We start from the raw sequence: 21,499 nt of genomic DNA, 5'->3' as shown, positions 1-21,499 counted from the left end.
AAGAAGAAACACAAATTGAGGGTACTCTGAGCTTTAATATCAGCGGGAACAGCAGTAACGCCCCCTCGCATAAAATAGGGACGGGCGGTGGTCCGCGGCGGTGGCAGACACCGCTACGCTGGGCTGACCTGTATTCCCAACCTTGACACGTCGCCGTCGTGCTTCGCTGCGCTCGGGTGAGCTTCCGGAAGCGCTGCTGCCTCTTTTACGTTTCGCTATTTTCGACGCAACGTATGGACACCGGGAAATCAATTAACTTTTACGAGCCAGCTTCCGCAATGCCGGAGGAATAAACTCGCGATTAATAACCGTTGTTTTGTTAAACTTTCATCCGGGCTCCCGCGTTTTCGTGATGGTTTCAACGAATGCCCGGACGTTGAGTGAAACTTAATTTTTAAGTGAAAAACGCGTTTGAAAAAACGACGTAACCATGACTCCGTAGAAAGACGAAAGGGAAAAAGAAAAACAGGAAGATTAACCAGGCTCATTTCGGGGTGGCTTCCCAACCTGCACTGGGGAAAAGGGATGAAAGGAGGGCAGACAGGGAATAAAATGGAATGAAGGACAAATAAAGCGCTCATATTAGGAGTGTGCGCCGAAGAGATTGTAACTGAGTTTCAAAAGTTACCAAAATGAACCTAATGAAGAACATACAAAAATAAAAGTTACACTGCCAGAGCCTTCTGTTTCAATAAATATAGCCTAGAATAACCGTGGGACATTTCTTGCTTAGTGTGGGCAGGTGTCTAGATGGAACGCGATTTGCCCCCCTAAAAAAAAGAAAACGGGGGGGGGGGGGGGGGGGCATACCTTGCTCATTGATATTTCATGTCTGAAAGATCTCATTGCGTCATATAAGAGAGCGGCGTTTGGTTTAGTTTTAAGGTTTGATGAGGTTTAACATCGCGAAGCGACTGAGGCTATGGGGGACGCCGTAGTGGAGGGTAGTGGAGGTCTCGGGATAATTTCGACCTCCCGGTGTTCTTTAATGTGCAATGACATCGCACAGTACACAAGCCTCTAGCATTTCGCCTCCATCAAAATGCGATCGCCGCGGCCAGGATCGAACCCGCGCCTTTCGGGTCAACAGCCGAGAGCCATAACCACTGAGCCACCGTGGTGGCAGAGCGGCTTTGCTTTGGCGCGAATTACCGTGCATTTGCAGTAAATTATTAGGAATCATGAGCTTTTTCTACTTGCAAGTACCTCCTCCTTCAGTGTTATATTTTTTTCCGCTACAATGTTTCAGGAATTGAAAAGGATGACTTAGTCATCAGCTCCAAGAGAACATTGATTTTGAACGAGCACTTCTTCCTCATTGCCTTTCAGTCAGTACACAGGTCCGCGGGGTACTGGACCAAAACTCGCTTAGAGTTCTTTCGCGATCAGTGCATTAATGACTTCCACTCGACTTCGGGCTTCTCACGTTTTCATCCAATACCGACACACCGCGTTGGGTTTTTAAGCTCGACCCACTTCATACCAAATGTCCTTCGCTGACAAGCTGCAGTGCCGACGGTGGCCAATTTGAACTGCCTGCGTTATGGTGCCACGTCATGAACTTATTTCTGTGCTTCACCGCTTAGCGCAAAAAAGAGACAGTCATGGCCAACTATGGAGCCTTTATTTTTGAGAGCGGCGTAACAAAAGAAAATGCATGCCTTGGTGGAGACGGGGACAAAAGGCTCTGGACGGTAGGCTTTAAACCGTAGGCACCGTAATGATTGCAACGCGTCACTAGCGGACGTCGCATGTGCATCGGGCTTCAGTTTCTGTTAGCATCAGAAAAAAAAAAAAACGCAGTTCCTCGCCTTCTATGGCTTTAGAGGACGACTTTTTCTTCGTTTCAGAAACTGATGCAGTGTTTTGTCCTTGGCTATGAATTCGCTATTGGCAACTTAACCATCAGACGGTATTAAAAATATTGCTAGCATATCTTGGTGACTTTGCCAGCTAATTAGTGGGATTACCTAAATAAATGACGTCGGCCGCTGAAGACAGAACGTTCCCGAAAAGATTTTCTTTCTATTTCAAACATCCTGCTTATGGGAATCAATGTTAGCGCTGGCTGAAAACCCCGGTGTCTAGTTAGTTTTACATTTCCCACTGAGGAGCAAAGTTTGCAGTAATAAGAAAGTAGTTACTCATTAACGTCAACCGAAGCGCAGCCACACGGCAACAAAAGAAACCTATACAGCGTCCACAGAAACTTTGTAGTTGAAGGCGAATTCGTACTGGTCCGGGGTTCGAACTCGGGTCCATCGCCTCACCGGGGCAGTCTCGCTACCAACTGAGCAACTAGGGATGGCTAGTGATTATTATTCGGCTTGCATTGTTTGCTTGAATATGCGCATTGATTGATAAAAAAGTTTTGTCATATGATATCCGCACATTAATAACCTGCCTGACGCAGTTAAAGGAGTGTACGATGGGGGGCTAGTTGGTAATCCATGAACTAAGAACGAAAACCACGCAAAGGACGATACACAGGGAAGAAGTAGACAGGACGAGCGCGGACGATGCACAGGGAAGAAGTAGACAGGACCCGCGCTCGTCATGTCTACTTCTTCCCTGTGTATCGTCCCTTTGCGTGGTTTTCGTTCTTAGTTCTGACGCAGTTATACGCAAGAGCCCTGTCTTAATGCAAAACCGGATAGCGTACAAAAAGGAATAACGACTACAAAAAATTGCCCTCCCTTTGCCGGATGAGAAAACATAAGAACAAAAGAACAAAGAAGAGCGAGTAACGCAAACCTCACTGTTTTCTTGTTTCCCAACTGCCATTGCGTCATTTCCATCGATCGTTGCCTAAACAAACAGAGCTCGTTGACAGACAGCCAGTTGAGCAAGCAGCGAAATGTAGGCAGCATTTCAGCGGCAGGGTATTCGACGTGATTTTCAAAGTTACATAACACTGTTGAGGAGAAGAATAAACTTCAGGTACTAAGTGAAACCGCAAAATATCCTCAATGCTTTACTGTCAAGGCGTAAAGCAGTGCTTTGGAATGCTGGCGGCTTAATGCCGCGAAGATACGGTAGCCATCCTCGTTGTTTGCGTTCGCGTCGCATAAAGGCGAGGTGTCTCGCGTTTCTCATACATTGGGATATAAAGCGGTGAACTCGGCCCTCTGACGAGGCGTAGCGAGACAAAGATAGGGCATGGCCGTGCCCTTTTGTTACGGCAGACATCCCCCTGCATAATTCAGCAGCAGTGTGTCGCCGCGAGGACAACAGTTCAGCGAAGGAAAACAGAAGCAGGATAGATACATCTACTAAAGAAATGTATAAAATAAAGAAGCCCACATAAACACACCATGCGTGGAATTCAGGACTGGCCCGTATTCGCACCTTGCCCTTGCTTTGCAAGGCTAGACAAAAGCTAAGATGGTTCATGAGAGATATTGATTTCTAAAATCTACAGACAAATAGATAGTTTACTCTACAGCTTCGAATGGATGTTCATAAGCGTAGACTACAGAGGCTACGGATACAGAATGTTTCTCCTATCCCTATCCCTCTTTATGCCTTTTTTTTTTTTCAATTCTCGGCCGAGGTAGCATGCTATAATGAAGAAGTTGGGAGAAAAAAAGGAAAAGCTGAGGTGATGCGTTCACTAAACAGTTCAAATACGTATCTTAGAACTGTTGCTTCTATGTTTTTATGCTGCCGCTTTGCTGCTGCCACTGCCACGTCTGTTTTAGAGTGCTCTCACAGTGTTAGAATCTGACTCATTAGATTATTTTAATGCGTTTATGAATAAAGGATCATGACAACAGCCTAAACTCACTAATAACAAGCACTGAAAAGGTATGCTCAACAAAACTTATAAATAGACTTCTCCAGAGGTATTAAAAACACGAGGCCTTCGAAGTAATTAAGCAATAAATAGAGATTTACCTCAACCTTCAAGTAGCCATCATACGGAGCACTAAGAAAAAATATCTTTTAACAAAACACTTGCACATTAAAACTGGCAACCATATAAAATTTATCAGTTGTTTTCTACTGAAATGTAGATATGTTATAGTGTTCACTGTATATATTATCGTTCGTGGTTACTGAATTTTGTTTTACATGGGCAATGAAACGGCGTTTTTTCATTTCACCTTCATCTAAATTCGGCAGTTGTGGTCAAGATCCAACCCGGAAGCACCTATATTTCTGTTGCGGTAGAACTAACGATATGTTAATTTATTTATATGGAACGAAAAAGGGCGTGGTCAGCATGCTACAGAGTTGTAATCTTATAGAGTTCTTGTACTTTCTAAAATGTCGGTAGTGCTCTGCTTATAACGGTCTGCGAACTAGGAGCCGTAAAGCATCCTTAAGCAGTTTTTTGGAGCTATCTCTCTGTTGTCACGCTGGTGATAATCAAGAGGCTAATAAAAATGACCAATAAAAACTATTATGCTTCGAGTGCAATATCGTTAGACAAAATTTCATACATCAGTAACAGTTCCGAAAGAAAAAAAACATGAAAAAAGAAAGAGCAGAGGCAATGAACATGAAACATTCCTTACAAGACAGAAAAGAAGTTGCTTGCAGCATGTTTTTTTCTGATAGCTTATTGCATGCAACGCAGTGGGAGCATGCTGAGCTTCAAACATGGGCTCCTTTTTCTCATACATAACTTCCATTGCACTCAGTGCCCTTTGAAACAATCTTTCGGTACATTACGCCAATTGTCAAGGCCAGGCCTCCTGCGTCTAGCGCTCACTGGTTTGTCACAAGTCAAACGCCCCACCTTCTTTGTATGTCAGATGTTGGCGCACGTTCTACATTTGAACTTCTACGATGGCTAAAATTAACTCGCAATCTTATCTCCACAGCATGTGGTTTCAAAAATCAATATTGCACGTGTCTTAAGAATTTGCCGCTAGCTGTAATACTGAGCGACCATTACTAGTGGAGAGAGGCTGAAATCCAGAAAATTATAAGCCGAAAAAAATTGTTTTTTGAAGAAATATCTCACCAAAAACAAAATTTTAGTGTAAAGGAAGTTATTCGTTCAGAGATTCCGCGGCAACTGCGGGCCTGGTAGAATACATATTTGTTAGTTGCCGCAGTGGATTAATCACTCCGCATAATATTATCCGTACACGCAAAAAATGGCTTAAAAAAATCGCGGCAATTATTCCGCAGAGTATGATTTTGTCCAAATTGTTAAGATAGTCTCCCCAAAATGCACTTCGCCCAACTGATGGAGCCATTTACCTGAAGTCAGACAACAATTAAAAGCTGATCACGCATTTTAGCGCCTGAGAAGTACACATGGTGTTCTCTGTGAAACCAAGTCGACTTCTGCTACATTAAAAAAAACAACTAAGAACTGCTCTTATAATGAGTTCTTGCAAAACTGCCCCACCATTAGTTAGGTACAGCGCATTGCGCAGAAATCATCTTAAGAAGTAGAAATATTTATTCAATGGTAATAAAAATCCTTTATCTCAAAGTAAACAAATCAGTAACCTTCCTGGACACCCGTCTTTTCGATTATTTGACTCTTCTCTGCGAGAATTGTACGACACGCCCCTTTCATTCAATTACTTTGGGCTTAACGCCCTTCAGGGGTTCCTGCAGAGGGTCTTAAGAAATACCTCCTTTCTTTAATTTTTTTGCCGTAGGAAAACTGCGTCTCTGCGGAAGAGCCTCGCGATTGAAGCGACATTATTAATTATTTTACCTTTAGGCAGTGTTATCTAAATTGGCTCCAGATTCATTAGTTTGCCCCGTAATTATACAAAGCTACACAAAAATACATGACAGTTAATTTCTAGTAAACAGCGTCATTCGCTGGCTCTAGTATTAATGCGGGACTGACCAAAAGCATAGAAGAAAAATAATGAAAAGAAAAAAGAACCACTACAAAGTGCGACGGCAAGAATGAACACCCTGCACTTCTTTATTAAAGTGGGCATTTGAAATGAAAACTGAGTGACAAGCAGATAAGGGTAGCGGATTAAGTGGATTCATCTTCAATAGCTTGTGAGGTGTCAGCTATGCACGCGCTCTCAATACCGAGTGCGAATAGAATAGGGCGCTTACGGGCCGGAAGTTAGGCTAATCGGGTACACCAGTGAAAACAGCGCCAGCATAAAAAAAATTCAAAGCATAGACGGGAGCGGAAAGCAGCATGCACTTCCGGCGGGTTGCCGCTAAGCGTGAACGTGACTGCACGAAGTAAACTGCTTTGTCGGTGCCAACGTTGTGAGCTAAGTCTTTGTGTTTCTAATCAAGAACAAAAGCACCCGATTTTCTGGCTTCTCTGCACCGACTCTCCGCATTTTCTTGAGGCTGAAGCTGGAAGTTATCACGAAAAAATATTTGGGGAGGAAAGTACAGGCCGTCGTTCAAACAACCGAGGACAAACACGACACGGAAAAATCTGGCGCAGAGGATTACGGTCGACTTAAATCACCCCCTTTCCCCTCAGAGAAAAAAAAAAAAGGGCGAGGGGGACGAAAAAAAGCGAAGCTTAGCAAGCGGTTTCAATGAATACAGAATCCCAGAACGGTTCTACCAGGTTGTGGCTGTTAATTTCTTTTCAGCTTAACCACTCAATGGTGATTAATACAATTAAATCGAAAGCCTTCTCCTAAATCTCATCGTTTCTTTTTGTTATTTTGCTTATATATACGCACGCGCACATTGCCAAGGTAAAAGCAAGCGCGCAACAATTGCAGCTCCGTTTTCTTTTTTTTTATTATTTTCCGAAGCAGTAGCTACCCGGTAGCATTTAAAGTCGACACGCCCCGTTGCGAACAGGCCTGCGGCCAAGTCTGCAACCGGCTCTGAAACTCCACACGACGTTGCTTCACACCATTGCTATGGAGTTTTTCAGTACATATCCAACTTTTTAAGCGCACGTCTTTCACTTTCAATTAGTATCGCGTTGCTATCACCGAAGGTAGCATGAGAATTTCGCAAACTTTTGAACTTCGGAAAAGACACGCCCGTGCAAGCAGGCTCCTTTGCATAACTTTGGTGCATGAGGCAGAAACACTTCTCGACTTGGAGGAGCACGTACCGCTCGTAGCCAACTCATAATATTTACTACATCAATAAACATATAAGACATGTCAGATCACCCGAGCAATGAAAACGCATTTATCATGCAGACAGGCCGATGTCACAGCTTTCGCGCCAGGCAATCTATCTGCCGATGTAGGGGGCTGCCTGCATGCTCATCATGCAGTCGACCGCGCCAGTAATGAGGCGAGAAGTATCGCTACGCACGGAAGGCCGAGACCGGTCGGATCCCGGGCGCCTCGTGGCAGGGGCCAAGGAGATTAGAGCTCGCCCGTGCGTGTCAGACGTGCGCTCTCCTCGCTCTGCAGCACATCGTAGCGGCCCCAGAATTCACAGACACGCACACACGCACATCGTCCGCGTAGCGATGAAGCTTCGATCACGGAAAGTTGATGCACCGACGAATGAATGAGTTGGCATCGCGAAGTAGCAAGAGCCGAAGCGATGGATACTAACACAAACAAATGCCTCGCATGCAGCTTTTCCATAGCGACCCGCCCTCTACGCTCGCCAGTTGGTGCGGCGATGATTCGCGCCGCATTCGGAGTTCATTTTTACCCGCGCCGAAGGCGTCAACATTTTCGAGGGGCGTTTGGAGGAAAGCGGCGTCCCACCGGAGGAGCCGGCGGCCGGAAAGAGTGCGGCGCTGTAGGCGGCCATGTGAGGAGCGCGCTGCGCAGGCGTCGGTCGATGGTACGCTATTTCGGCGACATCGATTCGAGGGGCGCGACGCACCTTGCGCGCTGATGGCGCGCACACACTGCATGGCGGCCCAGCGGCAGAGCTGGGAAACCGCTGTGGGAGTACCGGGACGCGGCGCAAATTGCGTCCGCCGGAGGAGTTCCGGCCAGTGCGGAGAGGGGTGACCCGGTTGCCGGAAGGAGTGCGGCCCATAACGATGCTCCCGCGGGAGCGACAAAGCTCGGCCCTTGTAGAACTGGCGCACGCCTCCTCCGACACGGGCGGCGTGCGAGCGCCTGTATATACATCTCTATATATATACTCGTACGCGTACAATGCAGCAGAGGCGTCCAGCGACAGTCGGCCCCGAAAGGGTTTGGAGTAGAGAACAAGGGAATCAGTAGATGAGATTATTCCAAGATGGCAGAACATGTTTTTTTTTCGCGAGGAGTCTCGCTGTCAGCGGTTTAGAGTCGCAATCACTGACTGGCAGTAGGCCCAGATCACAGTCGCGAACAGCGGCATCTCGAATGCCTGCATCCCAGTACGCGCTCTGCAAAGGACCGTTCGCCCGGGACCCCCGAACTAATGAGAGACACTTTTGGCTGCTCTGGTGGGACAATGCAGTGGTCGCTGCGAGGAGGCTGCAGGGAGCCCAATTTACCGATGCCAAGCGAGAGGCGAGGCTTTATTTCGAGATACGGGCGCAGCTATACGCGTTGGCCACCCCACCGAAGGAGGACGCTGTAGTAGAAAGAGAGAACAGCGCGAAAACAGGGTGGCAGTGCGGCAGCGCGGTCCTGGCCACGCTGTGCACCATGGGCCGGTTCCGGGGACAGGTTGCGTCACGGCGGGGATGCACCGTGCGCAGGCAAGGCAGCGAGACAGCAAACGACGCCGACCGCTCGTCAATGACTTCGGAGGTCACTACGCTGAATGAAAGCGTCCTCGCAGATTTACGCATAAACGCAATGCACCGGGCCGACAGTCGCGGGCTTCGCTAAGACGCGTGCATTACGCGCTGTTTTTGGCTCGAGGCCACGACGACGTCCACGGCTGCGGCCAACAACGCAGCTGTCCGCGGGGCCGGGTGGCGCAGACCGTGCCACAGCACGCGCAGCTCGAGCACGCGCGCAGGGCGACCCGGGGTGGCAGGGTCGGTGCTTTGAAAAGGGTTGGGCGTGGTGGCGGGTGACCGCAATCGATGCTCACCTCCGAGCCGCTGGCCTTGGCGCCGGGCCGCCGGGCGGCATCCACGGGGGTCACCGACGCGCCCTGCTGCCCGCCATTCCGCGGCAGCAGCTGCTCACTGGCCGTCGGCGACGCCCGCGACGGCGCGAGCCACGGCGCGGACCTCGGCTGGCGCCATCTGCTGCGAGGCCCGGGCCTCAGCTGGCGCACACCGACCGCGGGCTGGCGCGCGCACGCAGCCCGGGCCCTGGCGTGGCGCTGGCGTCTAGCGCTAATGGTGCGCTGCTGAGCTGCGGCACAGCCACCGCTACCGCCGTACCGGCGCAGTGTGGGCCACTGTGTAGCGGTCTTTGCTTGACGCAGGGGCCACGCCTGGCGCATTGGCGTTCAGGCGGACACCAGCACGTTGCGGGGGCCGCCTGTCGGCCACGGGTCTTACACCTACCGGGATGCGGAGAACAAAGGGGGCTGCGGTGCGGATGGAGGCCGAGAAGTTTGGAGTCTGCGAGTCCTGCGTCCCAGTAACAGAAGAGTAATGTAAGAGCAAGTGTAACTTAGTGCTTCCACGTTAAACCTAAATTTTTGGTGTTTCAAATGCACATGAAGTGAAGAAGGGAACATCATATGTATTTTTAGCATTCAAATTTTTGTGCTATAATAAAAAACAACTTAAAAGTTTTAAAAAGTGTCAATTACAGCCGACACAATAGCATCCGTTTGCTCTCTATGAGTGTCAGTTTTAGCGTTAGCGTTTTTTGGCTTTCATGAAAATGTAAGCAACATGCAGCAACGAAATAATTTAGTGCTATACGTATAGAATCTATACAAATTAAGTCGTTGTTGAAGCTAATCCACGAAATAAGTTTTGCCTAGCTATTACTTAAAGATGCTAGCCAGATGTGCTGCGAAATGTCAGAAATCAAAGCAGGTGTAAAATGCGCTAGTTGGCAATGCTGAAGAAGCTACCCATCATTCTTGCAACCATTCGTTTCCATTTTAAGGTTCGCTATCCTTCTGCACGCTATTTGCGGAAAAGCATGGTGCTGCAGGAGACAGCCTCACAACAGACATTGAGTGAAGGCATGAATGGACAGCGCCATGAAATATAGGAAATAATACACAAATTTGCTTACATCAGTATATAGGTTCTTATAACACAACGTGCACTATGCAAATTTGAAGGGTGCTTTAGCTACCACCGGATGGCATTTCCCTCATTTCCGAAACGTAATGGCCTTATGAGCGGCACCAGATTTTGTAGCAGAGCTAGCGCTTCTTTACCTTTGCGCATAAATTGCACACGGAAGGAAGGCAAATAAATAAGGGCGAACCTTGTTAGCTAATCATGAGTCCAATTTTCTGGAAGACCACGGTCACCATAACAACATAAATGCATAATGTGATAAACATTGACCATGTGAGGCTTATCGTCGCAATACAAAATAGAAGCAGCAATCAGGGAAACAGAAGAAAGTTGATGCAAACCAAATTTTTCCTGAAATTGTGAAGCTAAATTTCACTACAAAGCTTCAGTTCCGCGTTAATTTATTTTTTCTCTTCTTTCAAGCCAGCTTTCAGCGGAAGGTAGAGGATATTTGTGGTTTGAAGTGAACATATCATGGTTTAATGGAACATTAAGAACGGTATGAATGAGAAGCTTTTAAGAAATGCATCAATAATGAAGCAAAACAAGCAGCATCGGAATCGATACAACGAATATATGTACTTTGTTATTGCAAAAATAACAATGACGAGAGCTATATCCGAGAGCTGCGAACCAGCACAAGAGTATAAAGAGGGAATAGAACAGAAACGAACGGAGCTTAAAGAAAGAAATAAAGGTTAAGCAATGTTGTGCGGAGCGTAGCACGAAAAAAACAAAACAAAACAAAGTTTTCTGACGCAGAACTTCCCTGGATTTCTTCTGTCTTCCTTAGTAAACAAAAACAAATAATCTGTGACATTAGTGTCATTTATGCGCAGCCTCGCAACACGATTTGCTCATTCACTTCGCCGCAACAGATGTGATCTTCGGATTAAGCAATGCCCTGCGAAGAAACAGAAAACAGATACGTTCACCGCGCCTGTAATTCTTCCTGTACGAAAGACAAAACCGAAGAGTAGTTAAGCACTGCGCAGTAAGATTCATTCATTGATAGTTTTTTTTGTTCTTTGAGAAGAGCGCCGCACTTAATTCCGCTCGCCGTTGGACCAAGACTGGAACTGACGTCCGCCCCAATTAGGCTTAACCGTCATGCCGTGTTTTCCGCTAATCAGCGAGAGCTGCTGTGCACTGAGCCTGGCAGTTTTCCGAAATTAAGCGTCTGCGCGAGTTTCAGGAAAACGTTCCGCCCAGCGCGAGTATTTGGAGAAAAAGTGCCATGTATTTCGATTGTCTGCGTGTATTCTATGTTTTTGATTGGTGATTATAGTGCCATGCAGAGAGCTTTTCTTAGCTTCTTAGCGTAACGCTCACATAATTTCTAAAAAAAATAAAAAAATTTAGTTACGATTGTGTGATGTTGCTGATTGTTTGTTGCTATACTCCTCTAAACAGTTTAACAGGTAAGCAAGGCAGCAGCGGGGACAAGTTGTTGTGCATTTTGATGGAATAAACGCGCTACACTAGGAAAGAGACGACAAAACTAAACAAGGCACACACGGTAAGAGGCACATAGGAGAGGATAGAAAAGGTGCAACGGGTATCTGATTCTCGTAAGCCATAGATTACCCGCCATTTGCGCCACCACAAAACTGATCCACTTTGTGCGAATAGTGGGAAACGAATATAATGATGTCGTTGCTAGAGATTATTGCCGTTCTAGCCCTGCTTTAGTAATGAGTGTAGCTAATAACCAAAACATTTTTTTTCTGTACCTGGTAAAACTTCGTTTGTAATGCCAGAAACTACTGCGTCCTTTTTTTTTGAAAAGCATCCACTTTTATTCGTAATTGCTGCTGCTGCGAGCCGAAAGAATAAATAAACGAAAGAATAAAAAATTGGCGGATAGCACATTTTGATAAATAAGAAAGTATATGAGATCAGTTAATGATGCTGCAGAGTACGCATTGGCGTTAGTGTCCCGCTCAATCGGAGTAGCCGTTGAGGCTGACTCGACCTCCGCTCGCCAAATTACGAGTGGGTGGCTTGTCATCTGAACGGTGCCGGATAATGACTAGGGTTCTCAATATTTCGTGAAAAAGCATATCTGGGTGAATTATTCCAACCATTTGTGGCTCTCAATAGCCATGCAACCGGGCACTGAATTTTCTACTTTACCTGTAATTAATCCTTACCTTGCAATCATGCGTCCTCTCTTTATTGACATCGCACAAACACGGTCAAACCTCGCTATTACGCAACGGTTTGTGAATAAACAATGGATATAGCGAAGAAATGGCTATTCTTTTTGAAAGCTCCGGAAGAAGCCTATATATCTGATATCTCGTTTTTACGCAGTTTTCAACCGAATATTATACAATGACCCCAAAAGTGAACCCCTCTGGACGGTGCGCGCTGAACACGTCGATTTATAACGGCGATCAGCATTTCCGTACGCATTCGACACGAGAAACAAAGTATTGCGCATAACCCGCTTTGTCAAAAAGCGCACAAAACATACGAAAACTTCTTCATCCTCCAGCGGGTCCCACACGGTGCGTTTAAAATTTGGCGCCGGCAAACCAATCGTCGTCGAAACTTCTTCGTCCTTTTACATCCTCACTGCACACGCCCCGCTGCGACCACGCTCTGCCTCTCTGGTGTAGTGCCGTGTGCAGTACAGTGTCTTTTCCGCACGTCGTGTTTGTCCGTTTGGCAGTGCGTTCGCTGAGCTCGGCAGTATCGACGCATCGCTGGTTTCGCAAGGCCAAGATTACTGCCGCCCGTGGAAAACGGAAGCGCAGGACAATTTCCGGGGACGGGAAGGCGCCCGTAATTAAGGGCGTGACTTCGGGCTCCAAGAAATGTCAGGTGTAGCGAAGGGCTTTGAAACGTAGCTCTGAGCAGATTGCGTCTTTGTTGCCGACAGTTGTAGAGAATCACTAACGCCGTCGGACATGGTTTTAAAGCAACTAGAACCAAGCTGAAATGCTTTGGCTTCAAGAAACTCGAGAGGTCTTCTCAAGTGTGTTTTTTTTTGTTAGCCTTTGGTCTGGTGTACCCATTCTCTACAAGACATAGCTATCTTGCAGCGAAGTGTTGTAGCCACCGTGTTTGTGAGTCATGCGAGAAAGCCATTGAAAATGAGTACTCATGCCGAAGTCACCGCAGCGTTCTTTTTTTTTCACAGCAGCCCGTATTGGCTTCAACGGATAAAAAAATAAAGAAAGAGAGCTGAATATGATAAATAGGCCTCTCACCTGTCGTCTATGCCATTATTCCTCCAAGATTCGTTTTCTGGGCGCTGAAGGCACTGCCGACAGAGGAAAAATGGGCGCGCGCCTGCACGTTTAGTAGACTGACATAGTCCGTTTGTGCACCTGTTTTCGCTTGCCTCTGCGGTGTTGTAAGCGCTAGCTAGACTGACGTCGGTACACACGGTGACACATAATTATGTTAGTATGAGGTAGTAGCGGCCAGGGTAACCTACGGCTATAATGAAGGAAGGGTTATAGCAAAGAAATCGCTGTACCTCTCCGACTTTGTTGTAACTAGGCTAAACCATCTTCTTTTTAAACATGACAGGCGTTTAGATTCCATCTTTATAAAACTGAGGTGAACACCACTCGGAAACCACGGCAAAGGTGAGAGCCATCAGGCCGAATATGAAAGCCGAGCATAAAGCCGAAACCATCCGAAGCATTCCAAAATTTGCCATCCGACTGGTGCCATATTTCCAAACGGGATTCGAACGAGAGCAGCGCTGTCAAGAGAGTTTTAGCTTCCCGACGCCTCAGACCACTTCAATCAGCATATAGCACATAGCGCATATGAGCATATAGCATATAGCGTGTTCCAATGAGCATATAACACTTGATAACGACTAGATGCGGCTAGATAACGGCTAGATAACGGCTAGATAACGGCTCATCATCCTTTTAACTGTTTCATTCTGCACATCCACATGCTCGGAGCAGAAAGCACTGCAGCCATTGCAGCGCAAAGATACCGGAAGAATCAGTCCTAGATACTGTATCGCCAACGGCAGCTTAGTGCAGCCGCACGCGAAGGTGAGAAAACGGCCACTGCGGCAGAACTCGTCGCTAAGGCCGAAGAAGAGCGAACGAGATCTGTGGTGCTCACGCATTCGAAAGCGGCGGCTGAGCCAGAGCGCGTTGCTCAGCATGAAAAAGAGAGTGTGGTTCAACGCCATGGCACATACACCGCCGAAATCGGATGCCTACATCTGAGAGCCATCCTGGAATGAGCTACGCTTTTGCTTGAATGCATTCCATGATTGCACATATGTCGAAGACGAAATATACTACGATTCTTTTTTTCACCTTTCTTGCCATTGTATAAACTATTACATGTTCGTTATATATTTATTTTATAATGTTCCTCTTTTATTTCTACGCTTTACGACTCTTGTAGAGCATCCAGTGTTTGGGTCTCGTTAGGCCTAACATATCTTTTGACATAACAGTTAAAGAGGATGAAGAGAACGATCCAGCCATTATCAAGTGCCATTCGCCCCTCAATTCAGAGACCTTGTTTTTTGAATACAGCAACACCAAGACAAACTATGAGCAGTTTAACTTTGGATCCCATGGTAGTATGTAAGTACACTTAGCCTCTACCGAGTAACAAAAATGAATTTTTGTTCTAGATGAAAAAAAAAGGAAATTCCCAAGAACCTCATTAGCGCAGAGGAAAAATACCAAGAATCAAAATAAAAAAACGTCTCAATCCTAATTCCGGTGCGATCTTTCGTTTATTACAATCAGAAGTTCCGTTCCGTGTTGCGCCTTCCTGTACGAAATGAAGGTAAAGTCTAAGGCTGACAAACAGAATTCTAAAAGAAACGGCTGTTTTTTTTTTTACCAACCGCCAACATTTTAATTTACATCACACACCTACTTTTATATTATTATTATAAGAAAAAGTTTCTGGCCCTCGAGAAAATACAAACTAGTTTCCGTTGTATTTACACATCTTTCTCTCTCAATGTATATAAATCCTTAGGTGTTAAATGTGTCACTGCGGATGGAACTTGAGAAGCTTTATGTCCATTTTAAATTTATTACTTTCAACTCAGAAGTCAGGCTATAAATGAGAGTCGCAGTAGGTAAACAAATACAGCCTCAATAAGCCATGCAAAATATTGGTTATTTTGTCTCTACGTCCCACTTGTTTTCGTAGAACATAAAAAAAGGGCGCGATTTTTCGACGTAAACATGTCACCAAGGTCGTTTATGGTTTTCTAATGAGGGGTGTTCTCAAGCGATGATTTTCTTCACGTAATTAGTTTCAATTGTTAAACATGGCATGGGTCGCGGCTGCCAGCTATATAGCTCAATAAAACTGTGGCCTGCCGCGGTGGCTCAGTGGTTACGGCGCTCGGCTGCTGTCCCGAAAGACGCGGGTTTGATCCCGGCCGCGGCGGCTGAATTTCGATGAAGGCGAATTCTAGAAGCGAAATTCTGTGCGATGTCAGTGCACATTAAAGAACCCCAGGTGGTCGAAATTTCCGGAGCCCTTTACTACGGCGTCCCTCATAGCCTGAGTCGCTTTGGGGCGTTAAACCCCAATATATATATATACACCCGGCGTCCCAGCTAAATGTAACCAACCTTTTAAAAAAGACGAAGTGTCCTAGTCCAATGAAACCAATTAAAGGTTGTTCAGAGTCGCATGGCCTACTCTCGAGTATTTTTGTCATTCTTCAAAGTTAATTAATTAGTTAAGCCTAATTAGCTAACTGTTTAATTATTGACTTCAGGAATAAAGTGTCAATGAAAATGTTTTAGATCGGCTCGAAAAACCGCTAGTAGTGCTGTTTGCATCACGGTACGATTCATGTAGCTTCAATTATCGGCCTTAAAAGAAAGTTATCACGTGACCAGCTGCTCGCTCGCATCTCTGCCCCAATGTGCACCCAAAGTCTCAACGAGGAGAGGACTTCAGAAAAATAGGATTTTATTCTCTGAGGTGCTTCTTGGGACGTTGAAGTGGCACGGTTGTCACGTGGAAGCTTTTTTCTATTGTTCGAATTACGGTTAAAGGCCGGTAAAAAAACTACTTTACGTAAATAGCACGTTGCTGCAAATGTTTCAGTCAGCTGTTTTTCAAAGCGATCTACAACTTTTCCATTGACAATTTGTTCATCAAGACAATAATTAAAAATTAGCTAATTAAGCTTCACTAATTACTTAACCTTGAAACACGAAAAAATACTGCAGACGCGACTCTAGAGAACCCTCAGTTGGTTTCAGACGGCTAGGGCATCCCGTGTTTTTAAAAAGCTTGTTTACATTTAGCTGGGACACCTTATATATATATACTTGCAGATAGACACGCCTCAACTTTAATGCAGAAAGGTGTTGTGAACTGGCGTGCAAGGGACGTGATATGAATATCCTTCTTGTCATAATTCCTACAGAATCAAACTGGGGTCCACAAAATATCATGCACAGTGAAAAATCAGAGAAAATTGCTTTTCATATGACGAATTCAGATAGGCAATATATTATTTTTGCATATTTTACGACTGCGTCACTGTCTGAAATGCTCTCTAAGAGAAGACTCTACGTGCCGTACCTGTTACTCTCCAACTCACGCATATTACTTATTCAGTTGGGGCAACGAAGAACGACATTTTGAAGCAGGGCACCCTTGACACGAGTCGTCCTTCGGTTTATGTGGAGAACGCGGCGGCGAGCTCATCCCCAGTTTTATTGTCTCGCGTGTGAGGCGCCCATTCCGTTTGCGAAGTTTGCGCGGCCCACACGACACCGATGACATTTTCGGTCGTGGCGCAAACCCCGTGCGTGACCCTATCTTTTCCCTGATCATTTCAGCGGAGCCGTCGCAGTAGTTGTTTGCCGTCGCACTGACGGGTTCCATTCCGAAGGTTTCATGTTGCGTACCCCTGAGCTTCGGGAAAGCGAGGCTCGGAAGTCGGTAGCTTCAAAGCAAGGTGTTGTCAAAGCAGATACGAAAACAGTTATCGAAAACTACCGCAAATGCCCTGTTCAGAACTTCAAGGTTCACCACATGCTTATCCTATGTCACGTAGAACAACAACAATAAACTGCTGCTTATTAGATGCTATATAAAATGAAACCTCGCTATAACGATACCGTTTAAAACGATATATTGCCTCGTTTATGCGAATCGATATTTTCTTTCAAAGGGATATAACGTACCACAAGTGGATTCTATTGGCTTTTCGCGTTGAGTATGTCAGTTAGTAAAGGTGCGCCAAAATTCCGGAACCATTCAATGCGGCGCATTGAGTTTACCACGCATAACGGGCTCGGCAAAACACCATGCGAAACGCGCGAGAAACTTTTTTGCCCTGAAGCCGGAGCATTTATCTGTACGATTCGTCGTAGGTTGACGAAGGTACATCCATCTTCACAAAAGTAATGTAGGCGGCCCGCTGAAAGATGTCGCACAGTGTTGTGCTTAGGGCCTGCTGAGTCTCGACGCAGTTGCTAAAGTCGCTGGGAGGTTCGCATTCTCCAACCTCCTCGATGCCTGCTGTGAGTGCGCTGTGCTTCTTGGGTGCCGTGTGCATTTTAGTTTCGGTTCTCCGCTGAATAGTAGGCTGGTTTTAACATCTGTCAGTGTTTGGTGTCCTTGACGCTATCGATACAACACTGGCTGCACAAGTTGATGACTAGCGTCAGAAGCAGGAAACGAAAGCGCAAGCCGACTTATGTTTGATCAAAGCGGTTGCTTAGAGTACAAAGAGTCAGGTAGCCATGGACTTTGACATAGCTCCGAGCACACTGCCTAAAATCTTCAGCAAAAAAAAGCACGCATTAAAGCCGTCATCCGTGGTGTGAGTGGTGCAAGAAAGTTGCTTAGGTCATTTTCCTCCAAAGAAGTTCAGAGCTTTTATGAAGTTAACAAATTGGGTAGACCCTCGGTCTGGCGTACCAATTCTCCACTGGACACTGCTGTAATGCGGCGAAGTAGCATAGCCAAAGGGCTTCTTGGTTATCCGGGGAAGCAAGCCAAATAGGACTTTACGAACGAATCCCTTCCGCGCGCCCTCTTTCAAAGCAGCTCATATCGTTTCGTTTCAAAGCAGCAGCCCTTCACACCCGCCTCCCCCCCTCCCTCTATTTTGGGCCATTTTCACTCCCATGTGTACACCCGGTCCTAGCCCATTTAGACCACGTGACCAAGGGTGTCACACACGGGACAATGACCACTTCAAGGCTGACTACGTACGAGTGTCCCTCATGGCTCCACGAGGGAAATTTTTCCCACATGGGGGAAACAGGTTAGCGCAGGTGGTTTCACTTGAGAGGTTCTGCGACGCCTTAACACTTGGGAAAGAACCGCATGCAGCCGTCCTTCCAAGAAGGTAAAAAGTTGCAATATTCTTTTTACTCTAATGCGAGTGACTCTATCGTTGTCTCAGCTTCCAAGATCGCGGTTAACTGAAGCGGCTTAATGACACTTACCTGGTGGTGACTGTGTGATCCTCAGCTGTTAACGACTCGCGGCGCGACTCTGGATTACACACTCGGCGGGGACTTGGCTCGTTCCGAGCGGCTGAGCACCAGCAACTCGTGTCTTGCTGCAACTCGGGTCCGTCTACACAGGCGAGGCAGAGTGACACAGGAGTTCGTTGAAGGAAGCGCTCTGCCATGACAGGGAGCTTAACTCTCATTCGAGAGAAGCACGACACTGTCACGCATCGTAGCAACAGCTCTGCTATCGATTGCTTCAGTTAAAACTCTCGAACGCAATACAAAGCCCCGTATGGGGCAGGTTGGTAACTGTGACTTCACGGTGGCCCGTTTCCGTCAGCTCTGAACAAACAAGCAAATTTCAAGGCTTTTTCTGAACGTGGAAAGCACGTTCAGCTTGCTTGCTGCTCTTGCACGACTAAGTGGGAAAGCAGCAGCCGCTACCAGTGCTTTATGAGCTGCCTATAATGTAATGCCCCCTTGGATTTCCGCGTACTTCGTTGCAAGTGTGGAAAAAAAAAACAGTGACGTTGCTACACACTATAATTTCAGTCACTGCACTTTTAAGTCTTATCTTCAAGCCTTCTGCTATTCCAATTTTAACTATTCGCGTACCAACAGTAATTATAATCGTCATTATTGGGTAGCATATATAAGACTGCAAAAAGTGCGGACAGAGTAGTGTCTGTTTCAATTTTTCCCCGCAAAATGCGCATTTCGAATGAATATATTATGAAAGGGCTCTTCTCAGTCTGCAGCGAACTTTATCATCTGGAAAGCATAGCACAGTCATTTGGGCTAGATAGTAAGACACGACTGATATGAAGTACCACTCACGGAATGTGTAACAGAACAATAACATTGGGAAATCACCGCATGCAGTGCGTGGTTCTTCTTGGTTCGCAGCCCTCTCCGAGCTGCCCCTCGCATCAAACGTGCTTTACTAGCAACCCCAATAAGTAGCACTTTTGAACCATACGTGGATCTTTCTGTAAGAAAGGAAACCTAGCCGGCACGGGTGAACTGATCCTGCGAGGCAGTGAGATACACAAGTCATCCCAGTTAGAATTCGTCAAGAGTAAAAAAACAAAAAAATGTGTACAAACTTTTGCGCCTGCCATGGCGGATTTGTATCGGTGGGAACAATTGGAGAGGTTGAATTCTGTCATATGTTAATAAACACATGTTGGCCGAAAATAATTCAGTATCCTCCAATATGGCGTGCAACACCGACTGCAATAAATATTGCAAAAGCTCTAGTGTATCACTTTTTAAGGTACTTCACGATTGTTCTGTCAGTATGTTGTGACACGCAATCTTTATAGTTTTCGTACATTCTCTATACCCACAATTAATTAATTAACTTAATTATTGACTTAATTAATTAATTAATTAATTCGCGCCCCTCATAGCCTGAGTTGCTTTGGGACGTTAAGCCCCAGTAAACCATTCATTCATTCATTCATTCATTCATTCATTCATTCATTCATTCATTCATTCATTCATTCATTCATTCATTCATTCATTCATTCATTCATTCATTCGCCTGTAAACTTAATAGGCTGTAAGTTGCGCTTGTGCACGAGACGAGAGGAGCTTCTTCCTTTCTGTGTGCTAAATAACCGCCTTTTGCCCAGTACGGCAAAACTCGGAAAGCTTGCGTAAGTGCAATGGGCCACGTCAGCGTTAAAAAACGAGTAGGTGGGTGTCCAGTAGAGCGCGATGTCATCTTGGTCTCTCAACTCGTCTTAGTGGGCGAAGCACTCACGAAAAACACCACAGCGCAAACTACCAACTTTGCGGTTTTCTGAGTCGAATTGGCCTCCATTCTTTCTTCTCTCTCCTATAGCCTACATCCCCCTTTCTAAACATAAGCCTTATGGTACACTTGTCGAATAATATAAAAAAAAAAAACGGGTCGTGTCCTTGCTTCTCTGCTGTGCTCTTCCCAGCGTCGTATATTGTTCAACTCGAACCAAGTAACCTAAACACTAACCCTACAGAGAAAGCTACAGGCACGTAAACAACACCAGGCTGTCGCTGTTGTATATTAAGGGCTACGCGACATCTCAGCGTTGTCGCACGACCAGTGGCGCGTCGAAATTTATGTGTATGGAACGCGGAAAGGACGGCCGACATGATCCGCGCGTTGTACCCGTTGAAGCGCTTGCCTAAGGAGGAACACTGTTTGAAGGCAACGCCCATTAGGTTGCAAAGCACGTATGGCGGTGATGGCACAGAAAATGGGTGTGACGCAAAGAAAGCGAAAGATAGAAAATGAACTAGCGGCTTCCAAAAGGGCGCGCGTTGTATGGGCAGCGCCGCCAGTACACAGGCTAGTTCCGCAAACGCGTCGGCCACTGTGCGCTCGTGTAATCACACACGCGGTGAAATGGGGCGAGAATCTCTCGCGCCGTTGTTCGCCATCGTCTTTCAGCGCCTAAGAAACACTCGCCTTAGCTGGCCGCGGCTCACGAATCCAAATATATTACTTGGCACCTATGGGCACTGCAATACAAAGCTTGTATTTGCTTTTAGAACATTTAATACGTGATATTTTCTGCGCAGCAAATTGGAAGATAGTGATCAATTAGCTAAAGACATTTCAAGGTTGGCTGAAGATAAAATCTAGCCTTCCTCAGGAAGCAATGCGAAATATTCGAAGACGCTCACAATTTTAGAAACAACATTATGAGCGCTCACAGACGCTGCGAAAAATTAATGATTCTGTTCGCATAAACGACAGGGCAGCTGGTGAGGCGTAGCAGTAGTTAAGTGATTTTTTTTATGTGTTAGAACAGAGTCATAGCAAAGAAAATGACGAAGGAAGAAATAGTAGACATGGGTGCTTCGTCTGTAAGCGTCATTTTCTTGGGCAATGCTTTTATATGACTTTACAACAAGAACGCATAATGAGCACAGCAGTGAATAAGCAATGAGGAAACACTGCTGATAAATTAAAAAAAAAACAATGTTGAACTACGGCAATAAAAACTGCTCACATATC

General features: G+C 46.0%; 1 protein-coding gene across 1 annotated transcript in view; it reads right to left on the bottom strand.

Annotated features, from left to right (window-relative positions):
- pHCl-1 (pH-sensitive chloride channel 1) overlaps nt 1-9,152 on the bottom strand; it is an 82,923-nt gene extending 73,771 nt beyond the window's left edge. The window contains exon 1 of the mRNA XM_089548471.1: nt 8,923-9,152. The gene's annotated coding sequence lies outside the window, so the exon portion shown is untranslated. The remainder of the gene's footprint in view (nt 1-8,922) is intronic.
- Nucleotides 9,153-21,499: the final 12,347 nt, after the last annotated feature.

Source organism: Amblyomma mixtum, chromosome 6, assembly GCF_055824585.1.
Source record: "Amblyomma mixtum isolate Tamu chromosome 6, ASM5582458v1, whole genome shotgun sequence".
NCBI classification, from domain to species: domain Eukaryota; kingdom Metazoa; phylum Arthropoda; class Arachnida; order Ixodida; family Ixodidae; genus Amblyomma; species Amblyomma mixtum.
Note: the sequence above shows the minus strand (reverse complement) of the source record. Positions and strands in the feature narration are given on the sequence as shown.